Here is a 19,364-nt window from a genome sequence, read left to right as displayed (position 1 = left end):
TTTTTTTCTTTTTTTTCTTTTCAATTCACACTTCCATATCATGTTATTATAAAAGTAATACTCTGGCATTTGCAAAGGTACGAACTATTGTGCGTTTTATCCTATATCTATATTCATCTATTGATGCCTATAAGAGTATCTTGCTCACACATAAGGAGACCTACGTACAGTGATTGATTTGGTTAATGTATAATTATGAACCCAGACGAGTTGGTTAGTTTTTATGCTAACAATTATTTTGAGTAATTACCAATACTGACCAGTGCCTTTAAATATAAGCATATTAAAAAAGGAAAAACAAGATCATTAAATAAGCTTACTCTTTAAATGTAAAGAGTGAAAAACACCACTCTTTACATTTCGAGTTTTCCCTCAAATGGCTCATAAAAAAAGTGGTGGTTATTTCACTCTTTTAGAGGGGGTTTCACTCCAGGACTGAGTGAAAAATTAACTCAAAAAGATGCAAACGTCAATCTAAAAGAGTGGAAGACCACTCGAAAAAGAGTTGTCCCTCATATGGCTCTTCAAAAAGAGTGGTGGTTATTTCACACTTTTAGAGGGGTTTCACTCCAGGACTGAGTGAAAAAATCACTCAAAAAGATGCAAACGTCAATCTAAAAGAGTGGAAGACCACTCGAAAAAGAGTTGTCCCTCATATGGCTCTTCAAAGAGTGCATTTTCACTCTTTTGCATTTAGAGAGATGTCGATAAATAATTAATCTTTCCCTATACTTCTGTTTCGTTTGTGCTTACTTGCCTCCTTGTGTCCAGGTATACGCTAGTCCATTTTTACTCCCATCAATTTAAACATGTGTAATAATTCCTACAACAGTTGTACTCCTGATTATGGCGTCCTGTAGCCAGATATAATTGCTCATAGAGGTGGTATATCCCAATTCAGTTCCCATCCAGCCTTTGGACGCCATTTTACTAAACTCTATACCTAAACTGTACTCATGGAGTTTCGAAATGTTTTCTGCAGCCAGCTGGATTAAGCAAATAGTGAGACGGTCTATTTCGGTGTCCATATTGTGTTTGTAAATGGCCTATTGTACGGCATTTAAGATTAATGTGTGCTCTGTATGGGACATTTACAAAAGAAGTCAACTCAATTCTTGCAGTTCCTTCAAATTCTATACTTATTCCTTTGTACTTTACACTTGTGGGGTTTGACTTTCCCTAGCTAAGATAGAAAGTCTATTGTGGTCACTTACAGTTAACATTCCAATAACAGCTACACAAAAGGGGAGTTACAAAATAATCTTATTGTGTAAGCGTTGATATTCTAAAGGCACTGGACACCTTTATTGGGTGCGTTCGATTAGCTTCCCCGGGTCGACCCCGGTGTGTGGCGTTTTCTTTTTCCAGGACGAACGTGGGGTCGACCCAGGGAAGCTAAACGAACGCAACCATAGTCAAAGACCAGTATTCTCACATGGTATATCCTACAATATAATGTGTACATGTATATATTTATATATAGTTTTCCACAAATCACACAAGCCTATTTTTGATCGAAATTTACAACAAAGTCAGAAATGTCAATGTATCTAATCTACCGAAAACTGATAAAATAATACAATATTATTTGGCTTGAACAAAGACTAATGCGGGACTTGGACCTGCAACATCTGGATCAAAGTGTATAGCGCTCTACCAACTGAGCTATAGCTATGTGTTGGCGGTATCCCTATTTGGTCAACATCTTTGTTCGGGGTGCCAGTCAGAAGCCATACAACCTGTAACTGCCGTGAAGTCAGGGATCACAGCAAAGCTTACGATACAACCTGGGAAGCGACGACAGAGGGATCACCTAAAAGGGATACGATATTTCATTTCAAATTTCAAGTAATGGGCCATAAGAGAAACTAACTGGGTAAAATAAGAAATAATTTTGAATTGAAAAAAAAGAAGAAGAAAAAAAAGCTTATCAGTTTGCTGGTAATGTAACAGTCAGACACATTTTACTTCTCCATTTTGGTAAAAAAAAACATCTGGTTCTTATTCTTATTCTTTATTTGGCCATTAAACAATTACAAAAACACAAGCAGACAGTATGTCAAATAAATAATATAAATACAAAAGTAAATACAAAGCAAGACAAACAGTTAAAGCACAGGAAATTACCCCCCCAAAACAACCCTGTGATGGCCAGGATCAACAAAAGTATAATTAAACACTGTAGCTCGAAAGCCAGTCACTTAGGGTTATGGGTTTGTGTTTACTAACACATTCATGTTGTTGGAAAAAAACAAGTTTTTCTCATCATTTTTGTTGGTAATGTCACAGTAAAACACATTTTAACAAGTCCTTACTCTGTTGGTAACGCAACAGTCAAAGATAGTAAACAAATCCATACCTACTCCATTTAGGTTCAAAGAACAACTGGTTAAGGGTTTGCGTTTATTAACACATCCATGGTGTCGGCTCTACACTCTCTCATTTTCACCCGTAATATTAAAAGCTCTTTAAATGACAGTCAATATAAAGATGGTTTATCCTGCACTATATTTTGATTAAATAATTCAATGCCGTATATGAAGTAACCACAATAGCATAAATGTATAATTCGTATGCATGCACACCGTGCTTTGTTAATGCATGTTATTCCATACTATTGACGAATTCACTTTGTCAAACCAGTTAATTTCCCCCACCTCTAATCAATAAAAATGAATTTACACGATGAGGAGGCTCTCTTAGTCCGAAGGCGTAAGGGTAAAACATAAAATAAAAAAAATAAAAAAAACATTGAATGCAAAAAGTCCAGCTGATGTGTGACCAGGCAGACAGATTGACCAACAAACAGTTCATGACAGGGCGGTGCAGCACACAATCTGCACTTGCAGACATGTAGGCACCGATAGCGAAGACTCTATGGGGGAAAAGTGGAGATACATAGCGAGGTCTTTAAAGAGAGACTTAGACTACGGTGTTAAAACCTCTACCCCAATGCTCATCATGATGAGGAAGTTTGGGCCGGCAGCACGTACGGGTAGGCCTCACCAGAAAGCCAAGAGAAACCGCTCCGGGTGGTCATTTATCACGTGAATCGCTCGTAATCATCCTCCATTCCTCTGCCCCGGGTCCTAATTCCCCTGGCCTCCACGCTCTCCTCACTCCCCATGTTCCGTCCTCGCTCGGTGAACAAACAGACGTGCCATTTGTCTCACCAAATTACGATATTTATGTCTTTCAAGTATACGAGAGCGAGAGGGAGAGGGACGGGGGGAAGGGAATGATAAAAGAAAAGAGTGTAGCATCAAATCGGATGATCAAAGTGTGATGGGAAATGCTATGGGAAGACAGCGGGTTAACGCGTGGCTGATTTTGAATAATCTTGGTGTATGGGCTATTTTTTCTATCCCCGGTCATAGACTTGGAGAGGAGGGGGGCAGTAGACCCGTGAGACGGGACGGGTGATCGATGGTCAGGCATCGGTGTTAAACCCCGGCAGAGATACTCCATCCGTGCTCCAGTTCCCACTTTATGACTTTGCAGACACTTGCTGAACACCCAAGTTGTTAGCTGCCCAAATTAGCAAACAGCTTTTGCCCAGTGATCGCTCAAACGGCGCTGTGTTTTTTCATCTACTATTCTTTCTCTCTTTTGGAGGTTGTCTTTTTGAAAAGGGAATTCAACCAAACTCATTCCAAGGTTTATGACCTGCAAAAGGGAAGACGACACACGTGATCTGAAACGATCACAGGCACCGTCTAAGCACGTATTAAATGCGTCTCCAGTCTAGTGACTAAATGACAACTTCTACACGCACGTCTTTATTATATAACTCCAACACAGTCTATACCACAGACAGCGAAATACAGAATTGTCGCCAGTGACGTCATATAGTCTCATTGAATATTGAAGCGCCACGTGTCACCGAAACTTTTTGGGTGAAAAATAGTCTGGGATCCAAAACAGATGGGAGTTGCACACTCAACGATTTTCAAATAGTTGGGCTGAATATAGAACACTGGATCCTCTTTTGGGATGTCATCATCAAACGCCACACCACTGTTATCTGCTGTAGTAGATTACGTGTTGAGAACACCCAGCGTTTACAACCAAGTCAGGTCCCAAATTCATATAGTTGCTTTAAAGCACACAAAGTTGCTTAGTACAACCACATTACGCCAATTGGTGTTTGAAGCTTTGCATGGTTTGAAAAATAAGAAGTAACTATACTAAACAGTAAACTTGCGCGTACAAGCAGGTATAAGATTTCTTTTGAGGGAGTGTTGGCTCTGAAAAGAGCCGGTGTGGTCTCCAAATTACGCTACCAGAAAATGTTACCAGCCAAAATACCATGTCACATGCACAATCTTTGGCTGGTATCCTGCTAGGTTGTGCTTAGCATAGAGATGGCTAGCAACAGTGTCTGCTTAAGCAGCGCTATGGAATTGTCCCTGGTTTGATAGGCCATTGTGTCCTGTGTCCATACGTACATTAAAGACAGTGGACACTATTGATAATTACTCAAAATAATTGTTAGCATAAAACCTTACTTGGTAACGAGTAATGGGGAGACGTTGATAGGTGAGAAACGGCTCCCTCTGAAGTGACGTTTTTTTCGAGAAAGAAGTAATTTTCCACGAATTTGATTTCGAGACATCAGACCTCAATTCTTACATTATTATCTCGCAACTTCGAAGACCAATTGAGCTGAAATGTTCACAGGTTTGTTGTTTTATGCATATGTTGAGATACACCAAGTGAGAAGACTGGTCTTTGACAATTACCAATAGTGTCCAGTGTCTTAATGCATCACGAAGATATAGAGTACTTTGTAGCGTGTATGCAGGGTGATACGACACACAGTGCCCGCATTCAAAGAACTGCGTGAGCACCAAATCTTGCTTAACGATTTTGTTTTGCTTAACCAAAAGGAGCAGGACAACAGTCACAGAACGTTAATGCAGAATGGTATTTTGGCTGGTTACCTGGTTCATGTAAGCAGAAATGTATTCGGCCGAGCTACTAGTACTACCTTGTGATGAAACAGCTCTATGAATTGGGTCCCACATGACAAAAATTCTATTTGCGAAATCTAACAAATGATTCATTGATTGATTGAATGAATACAACAATAATGAGCTGAGGAAATAAACATCAAGACCCAATTTCATAGAGCTACTAAGCACAACAATTTGCTTAGCACAACATTTTTGCCTTGATAAAAACAGGAACACCAACCAAATTTTCATGTGATTTACAGGATAAGCAAACATCAGCTGAATACCAGTAACAAGCAATATGCAACAAATTGAAATTAGGTTGGTAATCCTTTTTTATCAAGGAAGACATTTCATGCTAAGCAATTTTTTGTGCTTAGCAGCTTTATGAAATTGGACCCAGGTATGAACTGAAAGTCGAACAGGAGGCTTACAAAACTACAATTATTTTCAAGTGACGCAAGAAATCGTTTATAGTCATGAATCATCGCTTTGGTGGAGATTACTAAACACGCTCATGTTAATAAATGACGTGATCTTAATGTTAGAAAAATTAACCGGGCAGAAAAGGTGAATAGATACGAAAATATTAATAGTATAATCTCATCCGTGGTTTAAAGGCACTGGACACCTTTGGTTTGGTCAAATACTAGTGTTATCGCTTGGTGTGTCCAAAACATTTGCATAATATAACAAATCTGTTAAAAATCTCGGAAAAAACCCTTGCTGCACAAATTTGTGTGCTTTCAGAAGCCTATGCAGGCCTAAATTATTCTAGTATTTGAGTGATAAACTACCTCTTTCTCAAAAACTACGATACTTCAGAGGGAGCCGTTTCTCAACATGTTTTCAAAAGCTCTCCTATGCTCGTTATCAAGTAACTTTGTATGCTAGCAAATATTTTGAATAATTACTAATAGTGTCCAGTGCATTAAAGTCAAAGGCAACACAGATTCACATTGGTGATGATTGTAAAAAAAGAAAAAAAAAAAAAAAAAAAAAAAAAAAAAATCACGGGTTGGGAAGATTCTGGTCGAATGATGTCCGCGCGAAAGAATTTCTTTATTTATATTGTTTTATGTTTACGTTATGCAACAGAACTCTGCACATCACAATCAATACATTGATCATCGTATCACATGGCAGCTGGAGCTGGGGATTGAAGGGGGTCAGGTAGCATCAGTTGTATCTGTCGATGTCTCTCACCTCTTGCTCTGTGGAACCTGTCGTCGATTTCACAAAACTCTTCCTAACTTGAGACTAATCTTAGCACTGTAGCATGCAGACCTTAAAATTAATCCTAAGTTAGGACGAGCTAGGACGAGTTACTCGTCCTAACTCGAGATAAGACGAGTCCTAACTCTTTGTGAAATCAACCCCGGCCGTCAATTTCACAAAACTCTTCCTAACTTAAGACTAACCTTAGGACTTAGGACGAGTCCCAACCCTGCACTGTAGCATGCAGACCTTAAGATTAATCCTAAGTTAGGATGAGTTACTCGTCCGTACTCGAGATAAGACGAGTCCTTACTCTTTGTGAAATCGACGGCTGGCTCCTAAAACTATAGTTTAGAACCAGAACATTGCAGTTTTTTTTAGTAGGAACATGATTGCAATCATCAGAATAATTCAAAATCGGGGTGAAAACATATTTTGTCCACTTTTTACAATTGTTGATATTACATTCATAAGTCTAAGACAGTTCATCCATTCTGATTGGTCGAGAGGGCATCACGAGGGGTTGTTTGAACGGATGACATAACACCAGTAAAAAGTGTTTAAACATGGGCGTGACACGCGAGCTTGCACCTGTGCTTTTAGGACAGTTTCTTCATTCCTATTGGTCGAGAGCATAGGCTGGAAAATTGTGCCAGATCATGCGATACGCGCGACGCGCACAGCAATATCCTTATAAGGAGTTGTTTACCCGAGGGCCTTACCATTTCATAGCTGGAGGGGTGTTTTGCTGAAAGAAATCATCGAACAATAATTATATTTATTGCATTTATTTTACTTTTTGACCGAAAAGGTATGTTTTTTGAAAGGGTATTTATGAATGGGAATCAAAGTGTGTTGAATCGGTTTTCAACTTCGTCTCGGTAAAATTATCAAGAACCAGGCATCGGCGGGTTTAAACCACTAGTTGAAAACCTCTTCACCATACATTGATTTCCGTATCAATAAATACAAACACAAGTGAAGAGGGTATGAGGGTTGTCAGATTAAGCCAAAGCTTGTAGAAGACAGACACTTATACAATTAATAAGACAAGAAAAACGAAGAAGATAAAATGAATAAAAATGAGCTCTGCCACAAAATGAAAAAAAAACCAAAAAAAAAAAACAGTCAGTCAAATACTATACTTCCTTCATTGGTTGGTCCAAATTTTGCTTGTCTTCTGTAAACTAAGTAATGCCATGCAATGCTACCGACAATAAGAAAAAAAGAACAAGAAGAGCTATGCCATATAATGGGAAAAGAGGAAATAGTTAGAATAAATATTATCGAGGCAAATACTATATTTCCTTTCTTTGGTTTGTCCAAATTTTGCTTGTCTTTTGTAAACATGTCATTTTTAGTATTGTCATGTAACGCTACCGACAATGTATTGTGTTTTAACCCGAAGAAGAAAAAGAACAGAAAAGGAGCTATGCCACGTAATGGGGGAAAAAACACAGTCAGAAGAAATAATATCGTGTCATATACACACTTCCTTTATTTCCAGGGCCGTACGAAAATATAATAGACTCCGAATGTTGTAAATAATAAATGGAAGTAAGAATCTAGGCGAGTGGACCACGTGGGCCGACTGTGAAGTCTAGAACGCTCGAAGGTGTCACTAGTAATGACTGTTGCTATACCAGATGAATACTAAACAGAACATCTGGACTTTGCCTCTGTGAGGTAGAAAAGAAAGCTGACCGAGTTCTTTAAAGGCATTGGACACTACTGGTAAATATTTAAGATAATTGTTAGCATAACAACTTACTTGGTAACAAACAATGGAGAGCTGTTGATAGTATACAACATTGTGAGAAACGGCTCCCTCTGAAGTGACGTAGTTTGTTTTTGAGAAAGAGGTAGTTTCTCACAAAAATATTTGAATTTATGTAGAGATCTCAGAATCAAACATCTGAAACCCCACAACTCGTGTGAGCAAGGGTGTTTTTTCTCCAAGTATTCTCTCGCAACTTCGACAACCAATAATTGAGTTACAACATTTCGCAGGTCTGTTATTTAATGCATATGTTGAGATACACCAAGTGAGAAGACTTGTCTTTGACAATTACCAAAGGTGTCCGGTGCCTTTAAAAACGCATGGGAGAAGATGTTTTAGAAGATGCAAAGGAGGTTGGCTTTGACACAAAGCAGTTTTTTGACACTCGAAAGAGAGTTTACTGTTGAAGCAGAATTTCATCAAAACTTGGATGGTTTGTGATGGTGGGCGATTTTGTATTTGTTTTCCTGGATTGTATTTCTGTTCATAAGGCTAGAGATTCTTCGGGAAGGCCAGGCCTTGGGCGTTTTTTGTAGAGGTCTGAGAAAAGATGTGATGGAAGGATAAGGATGAGGGTTCTGAGACGTTTAGATTGTAGGGGGAATGCTTTATATTCGGGAATAATATTTATTATTGGGGGTAGATCATTTGATATAATTAAGCGGGGTTTGAGCTGACGTGTGCAAATGCAAACAAAATATCTTCGGCCGTATCGGCAATTTGTTGTTGTTCTTGATTTATTATACAATTTTATTTTGGTCTAACAAATTGACAACCTTCTTGAAAATATTTTACAGCAATCATTTTTGTGAACAATAATACTCCCTTAATATTGTTTCTGATTCCAATACGGACGTAACACGATTGTAATGGGTTTGAAAATACAGGAGTTAAAGACAATGGGCACTTTTGGTAACTGTAAAAGACCAGACTTCTCACTTGATGCATCTCAACATATTTATGAAACAACAAACCTGTGAAAATTTCAGCTCAATTGGTCGTCCAAGTTGCGAGATAATAATGAAAGAAAAAACACCCTTGTAACACGAAGTTGTGTGCTTTCAGATGCTTGGTTTCGAGACTTCAAATTATAATTCTGAGGTCTCGACATCATATTCGTGGAAAATTACTTCTTTCTCGAAAACTACACTACTTCAGAGGGAGCCGTTTCTCACAATGTTTTATATCATCAACCTCTCCCCATTACTAAGGTTTTATGCTTATAATTATTTTGAGTAACTACCAGTAGTGTCCACTGCCTTTAACAATGCTGGTTGTCATGAAAAATGGTTTAAAAAAAAAGTGAAAATACACCGTCGAAAATAATATAACATTCTTAATATAAAAGTCTTCATGCTTCTTGGTGCTAGACCGCTCTTAACATTATCCAAACGATATATCGGTTGTCACAGACAAAGGTAATGAGGTACGACTTGAATTACGGCTAGTTTTCCTGTAACACAGTTTGAGTTTCACCTTTTCGTTTCCATTATCATTATTCTAGGAAGTTTCATTTCAAAGTATTTTTACAATTCAATCGACGATAATAATGCCTTAAGTTTGATCTCCAATTCATTTTGAAAATATCACTTATTGTTGTCACTCTTTGTAAATTAAACATGTTCAGTCTTTTGACTTGTTGTTTGGTATTTTTTTAATTAAAACATGGACAAAAACAACTCATACAATGGAATATTCAGGTATTGCTACTCATTTATCCCATGATACAGCGTTTTACCACAGCATTAAACAAAGGACTCGCAGATAATGACTTCTTTTCAATCAATGAGTTAACAATTTCAAATTAGCATTAAACACGTGGGTTTCGTGGATCGCCCGAAGGTTTTTGTGTTTTGGTATTTAGTAGTCTCGTTGCAAGACGTGAACAGACATATTTTATCCCTTTAACTAGCTGAATAAGAAATGATTCTTAGAAGAAGGGAAAAGTAAACGATGGGTCGGAGAGGCTAGAAGGGAATGGTCAATTCAGCTAAAAGTCACATCCGAAGGGGGTTGGACGGAGGCGGGAATAATTGCTAAGGAACAGGGGAGGGTTTTCTTATAAGTATTGATTACGTCTAAGGTCAATTAAAGTCAAATGATCCGAGGCCAGTGCCCGGACCTTGACTGCTGTTCCGGTTGCAGAAATTGAGACTGGTCTGGACCAGTCTAAAAGTCAGACCAGCCTAAGTCAGGAACGAGAAAAGGGGTTTTCCCAGGAACTTCTGTTTACCAGCACACGAATATTTAGGGATTTTAAATTCCCGGAGTTTTTCTTTGGTTCGAACATAGAAAAACGTATACAGTCCGGGTACAGGAATTTAGATTGCTCGGAACAAATCTAAGGCCGGATCGAGAGAAGGCGTTTCCATGATTTTCTATTCATTGGCATACGAGTTATATAGGGATTGTCAAACTAACGGATTTGTCCTTGCTTCGTACATGGGAATCTTACAATCTGGAACTTTAACTTTCCGTACACGGTAGAGTTTATGTGTAGGAGAGTTTAAAGACACTGGCACTAATGGTAATCATTGTCAAAGACCAGTCTTCTCACTACTTTACTTCAGAGGTTTTATACTATCAACAGCTCTCCATTGCTCGTTACCAAGTAAGTTTTTACAAATTTGTCCAGTGCCTTCAAGATAAATTAAAAACTTAAATGTCTTCAATCAACCCCGTGGTAAATATTTTGTAACAGGTACCCGACAACTTTAGTAATTTTACAACCACACCATGGATGCGTAAACCAGCGAGAATGAGTTCACTACAAGTCAGTTTTTTTACGGACGGTCTGAATATTCCGTGAGCCTAGACCATGCCACAGAAAAACAAAAAAATATACCACAGAAAAAAAGAGAGGAAAATGTGTGTTGATAATGACTAGGAACTACTTATATGAGTCGCTCGTCGTGAAGAAACCCCCTTCGGACATTCTTCTGGCCGGCATAAGACTGCTAGCTCGAGTTGTCCATTTACTACATCTCCAATTACTGTCGTATTCGGCAATGCCTGCAAGCGTACTTGAGCTAAACGTGCAGCGCGCTAGACGTGTCTTCTACTGCCGTAGTCTTTTCGTCAAGTACTTTGGTTAAGGGATCATTAAGGAATGGGTTTATATTATAGTACAAAGAAAGTGGGCATGTTCAAACCAGGGTTAATATAATATTCACTCGGTGTTTCTCGGCTCGGGTCAGGGATAAAAAGTAAAATTTCTGAGCATTGAGTAATATTTCAGACGACCCCCCCCCCACCCCCTACACTCGTTCCATGTTTTCTAGTCAAAGGAATGGGTTAATATTGGAGTACAACGAAGTGGGCATGTTCAACCATGGTTAATAGATTCACTATGTGTGTTAGTCGGCTCGAGTCAGGGATAAAAAGTTAATTTACAGAACATTGAGTTATATTTCAAGAAGACCCCCCCCCCCCCCCGCCAACACTCGTTCTATTCTGTTGTAGTTTGGTTACTCTACTGTTCAATGTAGCTTGAACTTTTTGTTTAACTGGTCAGCATTTATTTAAAGTTTTGTCTTCTGTCCAATGCCACATCGAGAGATTGTTGTTTTTAAACCTTTTATTTCGCGAAACATCGGGTTACCCAAACCGACTCTTTTAAAGCAAAGCATGCTGGGAAAATATTTATCATTAAGATTTTTTTTCTTTCTCTTTTTGTGTTAGGCCTATACATTAATCACTGGACGACCAAGTCCGTTTATTTTGTGTATTTTGTGTTTAAAGAAAACACTTAAGTTGTTGCTGTCAAATATTTCTGGAGAGCACTTTCTATAAAAAGAGACTTGGTGGATTGCTCATTTTCGGCAAATCCCAGTCTCTGACAACACCACGTTTTGGTACTATTTTTTAATGAATGTAATCGATTCACGGTACGACAAATTATCTATTTGTTTATGACTCAGACGAAAGTCCAATCTGGATCGAAAGCTAAGGCCATCCCTATTCCGGGTTAATTTTATATTAAATTACATAATATAACATAACGTGTGTTATATCTACCCTTTTAAAAACATAGACTGAAACTATGCGGTTGCAAACATTAGTCAAACCGCGGTTTATCTCATCAGCATTTGTTTCTAACGCGATGGCAGTATTTTCCACTTTTTGTTGTTTTGGACGTTCACGGTGAACAAATTGAATTCCTCTGAGAGATACTCTAGCGCCCTCTATAGACAGCAAGTGTCCCTCTCCACGAAGTCGGTCAATTCAATTCATTACAGGAGGGCGTAGTGGATTAAAAGTTGTCCAGAGATGGTTAATTGGGGCAAATATGCAAGAGCCCGAGCCCACAACAGAAACATATGTTCACATATGCCTTTAAGTTTATGAGGGGGAAAAAAAAAAGAAAAAACATAGAGTCTTCCATATTCTCTTTTTGGCAGTTTATTATTCGTCAAAACCCATGAAGAGTTTTGGTACATTTTGTAACACACGAAACACAAGCGTCAACAGATTTACATTGCAAAATTGCTGAGATGATTAAAACAATGAAGACCATCCCTGTTCTGTAGGGACACGGCAAGTCAATTGTGTTAATATTTATGTTTCGCGACACTGGACACTATTGGTAATAATTGTCAAAGACCAGTCTTCTTACTTACTGTATCTCAACATATGCATAATATAACAAACCTGTGAAAATTTGAGTTGCGAGATAACTACGAAAGAAAAAACACCTTTGTCACACGAAGTTGTGTGCTTTCAGATGCTTGATTTCGAGACCTCAAAATTCTAAATCTGAGGTCTCGAAATCAAAATCGTGAAAAAATTACTTCTTTCTCGAAAACTACATCACTTCAGAGGGAGCCGTTTCTCACACTGTTTTATACTACCAACCTCCCCACATCACTCGTTACCAATTAAGGTTTCATGCTAATATATATTTTGAGTAATTACCAATAGTGTCCACTGGCTTTAAAGTTGTTTCGTACTAATTAACATACGATGAGGCTGTCTATACATGATGCAGAGACACAATATTGTGGCCCTGTATTGGTCGTGTATCCTGTTTACATTAACAGTAATGAATGCAAATTATTGCATGATGTAAAATGGGCTCCGACTAATAATGTACTTTTCAACACCCAGATTCAGTACACTGTTTTGAATCTACAATAATGAAGATAAAATTGAACCATGCTGAAAGTATTTTAGGGCTGGGGAATCCAGAAGTAAATAGGTTCTATGTTTTACATTGGCCCGGAATTACCGCCCGTTTCCATTCAACATAATATTGACGTGATTATTTTGATTTGCAAGATCAATTGCTTCCCTACACCGATGCTTTCCTCCACAGCAAATTCCAAACAATGTTTCATTTAAAAAAAGATATCAACAGCAGTGTGCACTAGTTATTCACGAATAACAAAACACCGTGTATAAATTTAATCACGTAAACTGCCTGAAATATCGCCCCTATCCAACTGTCTAAATGATAAAATGAGAAACAGAGTTCCCAAATGAGTGAAATTGAAAAGGTTTGCTAGAAAAGAAGAGGAAAAAAAAGATTTTGGATGTAGACTAACACAATCTAAATACCTTACCGCACATGTCATCATGGATGTTTTTAAGTAGCTTTGCAACATGCGGTTGGAGTAGCTTTATCTTTGTGTAATATTCATAAATGAGATACAGAGTTCCCAAATGAGTGAAATTGAAAAGGTTTACTAGAAAAGAAGAGACAAAAAAGATTTTGGATGTAGACTAACAAAATCTAAATACCTTACAGCACATGTCATCATGGATGTTTTAAGTAGCTTTGCAACATGCGATTGAAGCAGTTTTTTTTTTTTTTTTTTTTTTTTTTACAAATCTGAGTGAGTAAGTCTGATCCGCGGCTCTTGACCCTACGGAACACGTACAATCCAGTGCGCCATACCCCCCTTGAGTACGACGGGTGTCCCCTCCATCAACAGTCGCTCGGAGCGAGCCTCCCGTAGGCCTCATTCTACTTCCCGCTGAAATGAAATTTGTGACAGAGCAAACAGCATTGTTTCTAAGGTTTCGTGTTCTTAAAATCCTTGGCCAAATACTCGCCGGATCGCACGGGTCCTGAACAAACATGGCGCGGGTTCGCTCATGTATCCGTTACCGCTAGCTGGCATGACATCCACGGTGGACGAGACCGTCGTTCCCCCTACTCATCTTCATTCCCTTTTTCTCCCCCAGACCAAGCGATTATTTATTTGCGTTGGTCCATCGTCTAGGTTTGTTCTCAAATACGATGCTAAAATGATGGGGAAGAAGCTTGCTCGCTTGGGAGTGATTTCTGCTCTTATGGTTTGCTCATACGGAATCAAACTAACCCGTGCGCTGCCGATCTGAGGGGCCTTCCCAGTGCCATATTAGCTATGTAGTTTTTTGTGCTGCTGTAAAAATGAAGATGCTTATAGACCAAAGACTGGATGGATTGGAGGGATGTTTGCTCAAGCTGGCTCAATCCAAGCTTTGTGGTTTGTGACCCTTGAGTGCATATGAAAAATCAAGGAGGTTTTGACCTCTTTTTGAGAATGACCTTTGCTACAGCTGCGTATGGCGCGAATTTATGGGGAAAAGGTCCAATATTGTTTTCATTGGGGCTGTTTAAAGGCATGGACACTATTGGTAATTACTCAAAATAATTATTAGCACAAAACCTTCCTTGGTAACGAGTAATGGGGAGAGGTTGATGGTATAAAACATTGTGAGAAACGGCTCCCTCTGAAGTAACGTAGTTTTCGAGAAAGAAGTAATTTTCCACGAATTTGATTTCAAGACCTCAAGTTTAGAACGTGAGGTCTCGAAATCAACCATCTAAACGCACACAACTTCGTGTGACAAGGGTGTTTTTTTCTTTCATTATTATCTCGCAAGTTCGACGACCAATTGAGCTCAAATTTTCACAGGTTTGTTATTGTATGCATATGTTGAGATACACTAACTGTGAAGGCTAGTCTTTGACAATTACCAATAGTGTCCACTGCCTTTAAGGTATGTTTCACACAACACATCAAAGCATGATTCCCATGTTCATTTTACTTTGCTGCAGTAGCCATCATCTTAGCAAATAATCTACACATTCAAAACCAGGTTGGAGTGTGAAATAGTCAGGTCCCCCCTTATATATACACACACACACACAACTTGTTGTTTCTTTTCAACAAACAGCGATTACAACTTGTTGAAGTCAAAGATCCAGACCGCGTGTCAACGACGATACAGATACGATAGTCGCATAGTTTACCGTGTCAATGAAAAGAGGTTTACTATAGAAAAGAAAAACATAAAACAAAAATAAATATGCATTACCATGATTTCTCATTGTGTTTTTACAGTTTCATAGTATAGGAATATTACACAATTATGTTGATGTTACAGTGCCTCATGTTATAGCGTGTCAATAGTCATTGATTAACTATATTATAGCTATTTTGAATCATGAAACCAAATTTAACCATTTCAATGAAAACCGGCTAAATATAATCAAAAAGAAATACTACCCGCAGGAAAATGTTGTATAGTCCTAGAGTTTTCGTGTTTTTATTTGAGCAGAAAGAAAGACTGGCTCATGTATTTTGTCCTCCCCTCCCCGCCTAAAATTAAACAAAAATCAAAAATCAAATAACCAAGGAAACACTCGAAAACAATTACAACAACAGCAGCAAATAACAAGTCAAAGAAATAGTCACAACCAGACTCGTGAAATCTCAGCCAAGGCTTGTTGTGTATGACACATCTTATCTCAGTTGAACCAATTTATTTACAAAGCAACAAGATAGGTGAAAGTACGTAGTAACAAAAACAACACCCTTCTTTCATTTTCTAGAAATCTCAACGTTATATCAACAGACGTAGGGTAAATGTATAACCGTTAATCGCTGCGGACGTTTCAAGATCGGTGAAACTTTACGCTTGTCCACTTAAGTCGACCATGCAATATTGCATCGCGGGATGACAACAACAGTTGATACAGTCGTCACAACTGATCCATGCTACAGCGTAACTGTTCAGTTCTTATCTTGCGTTTGCATCTCCCACTATAAAAAAAGAAGAGGGGGAAAAACAGCCTATGTACTTTTTATGAACCCTTCAATGGATGGAGGAAGAAAAATAATTATCTTCAGCAACGCACGAGGTGGGAGTCAGCGAAGAGAGCTCAATCAAAAACGTACTGGGAGAGGAAAAAGTAGGTCTGTAAAAACGGACATGTTTTCTGACAGAGTCTGTGGTTTTGAGTCTGTTCAACCAAGAAACGTGTGTTCACGGGCTTAGGAGGAGAAGAGCGCGTCTCGCAGTTAAACCACGCCGTACTAAGGCCACGTTCGCCCCGGCCAGATAACAAGTAGAGTAAACAATATTTTTCCCGGACTGAAACCGGTTTTTAATCAGAGGCTCTTGAGGTCTTGATGAGAAAGGCAAACCATTCGGGAGTATGGTTTGCCTGTTAAGCAGATAAATTAGGAAATGTGACGAGCGTGACTTATCCGCTTTTCCTCTTCATCAAAAATGATATATTTTAATTTGGGGAAAGCGTTATCGGGTAGAGGTTAACTTTGTTTAAGATCTAGTCTTTGTTTTTTCAAAGCCATTAACAATATTGGTAACATTTTAATGATTTGATTAATTTGACTTGAGAATTCTCTCAAGTTTATTTAATAGTTGTTTTGTAAAGAACTGGGTTTTGTTTTACGCACACTGTCAACTTCATTGTGAATGAATTATGTTGTTTGCTACTTCAAGGTATTCAAAGCTGAAAGTGTTCTAAAATTACAACCAAAGAGAGCAATTTGTTCCAAAGTTTTTTTTGTTTTTTTTTGTTTTTTTATATTTTACCAATAAGCCAATTTGTATAAAGCACTGCACACTCATAGTTGGCTATTTTCCTGATTTCTGTGGGAAAAAAAACGATGCAAAAAGAAGAAGAAAAAACCCAATTTATTTACATACGCAAACATTTTACCGAACAGATTATTCTAAAAAATGTTATTGATTATATAAATACTAATACCGGAGTCTTATTATATTGCACGAACGTACAAATAATATACTCATTGTACTTGAACAACGAGAGAATGATCAAAAACAAGTTATTTAATTGATTTATTTTTTATTTTTGTGACTTGACAATCTCTCCATGTAAAGCTATCCTATGTTCTTTGAATAAAAATAAACGACGTTCAAAGTGGACAGTTTGGTGTCTTGCTCAGAACTGTTTTAGGTTTTTCCGGTAATGTGATAATATTAATCTATAAACACCCAAACGGCTCGCCATACCTGTATGACCCCCGCGGTACTGATTAAGTGATGCGGTACATTGTGCAGTAAGATGGGTGAATATATGGAGCACACCCGAGGCATTAAATGTAATTATCGCTGTAGCTCCAAACGTGAACATGTAATTTGATTTAAGATTTTACGCCTTATTAATAATGACGTTCTTTTGCTGATAGGAATGTTGGAAAATGTTAATAATAATAAATGTAAAATGCAGGTATAAGTATCGTTCTGCTTGCACGAAACAGAAGTGCGCTATAACCGTCTGTTTACCTATTGTACAAACGGTCTAAATATAGAGTTTGACAACGACAACGACAACGACAACGACAACGACAACGACAACGACAACAGCAGCAGCAGCAGCAGCAGCAGCAGCAGCAGCAGCAGCAGCAGCAGCAGCAGCAGTAGCAGTAGCAGCAGCAGCAGCAGCAGCAGCAGCAGCAGCAGCAGCAGCAGCAGCAGCAGCAGCAGCAGCAGCAGCAGCAGCAGCAGCAGCAGCAACAACAACAACAACAACAACAACAACAACAACAACAACAATAGCAACAACGACATCATTATTAACAGTATCAGCAGCAGAAACATCAAAATGTTCATAAGTATTTATGAATTGTTGAGTTAAAGGCAGTGGACACTATTGGTAATTGTCAAAGACTAGCCTTCGATAGACTAGCGAGATAATAATGAAAGAAAAAAAAAACACCCTTGTCACACGAAGCTGTGTGCGTTTAGATGCTTGATTTCGAGACCTCAAGTTCTAAATCTGAGGTCTCGAAATCAAATTTGTGGAAAATTACTTCTTTCTCAAAAACTATGGCACTTCAGAGGGAGCCGTTACTCACAATGTTTAATACCATCAACCTCTCTCCATTACTCATCACCAAGAAAGGTTTTATGCTATTTATTTTGAGTAATTACCAATAGTGTCCACTGCCTTGAATGTTTTGTATGTCAAGACAATGAGTGTTTGGGCACTCATTGCCAGTATGTACTAGGAATAGTGAGCTGAAAGTGAGGACACTGAACAATTGTAATCATAGTACGCCTATGGGTGGGTGTCGTGTACACGTATCCCACTGCTGCAACCAATCCACAGAGGAAGTATTACTGTGACTCTAGGAATGAGAATTAATGGTGTGACACTATTCCCGATTGAGAAGCTAGGAGCTGAATGTGTGGGAAAGCGATACTTACGGGACGTCCAAAACCCATCATTGCAACTTATACTCAAAAGCACATTACCGAACTGATGACAATAATAATGTGAGTAGTGTGTGATTTTCCTTAGTGTGCTGCTTTTTTGTTAGACAACAAGACAAAGATATGCTAACAGACAAACGATTTAAACCATCCCAGAACTTTGTATACCTTGTAAAGAAACATTGCCATTAAAGCATAACGCTGGGAGTAAATCATCTGTCGAGAGCTGTAATATTTTCTTGATATCTTTTTGTTGTTGTTTACAAAAACCGAGGAATTCTAAAAATGTACCCTTAGTATAAGAAGTAATGGTCCTCAACAAACCATGTCTCTCGGCCATTTCTTTTAGCAATGGGTGAAGGAATCACACTCTCTAAGCCGAAATACATTAATTTCCCCCTCAGTCATTAAGTTTAGGCTTCGGTGTCGTGTCTCAGCTTTGAGAAGTGTAAGCATGAGGTAAAGTTTGCAGCACTGTTCACCAGAGTCCAATACCCCAACCGCACCTGCCTAGGCCGTACCCCCAATTTCCCAAACTCTGACCCCCAGTTTGTCCCGAACAATCTTCTAGCCGCCATCTGTAATATTTCAGGACCAAATGCAAACGTACTTTATTTCAGGGATCTGTGCCATCATTAAGTACCACACGGACGGGGCAAAGTTCTTCAGAAGTGTCTAAAAAAGATTTAATAATAATTTCAATGCGAAAAAACCGGCAATTGACGGCGTTTTTGATCGGTGATGAATTCTTTTATAACTGGGTAAAAAAAAATCCCCCCAATTATATACGACTGTTCTAACATTCATTATTTCAGCGAGGTCCCGTGTTTTCACAAATGTTTACAAGTGAGAAAACAAATCTACTTGAAATGTGCTTTACAAAATGCTTCAAAGACCAATTTTCTCGTAACTAAAAATTAATTTCCTATCTTTACCCG

The sequence above is a fragment of the Asterias amurensis genome, chromosome 14 (genome assembly GCF_032118995.1).
Source record: "Asterias amurensis chromosome 14, ASM3211899v1".
In the NCBI taxonomy this organism is placed as follows: Eukaryota; Metazoa; Echinodermata; class Asteroidea; order Forcipulatida; family Asteriidae; genus Asterias; species Asterias amurensis.
This window is presented reverse-complemented; position numbering follows the sequence as displayed.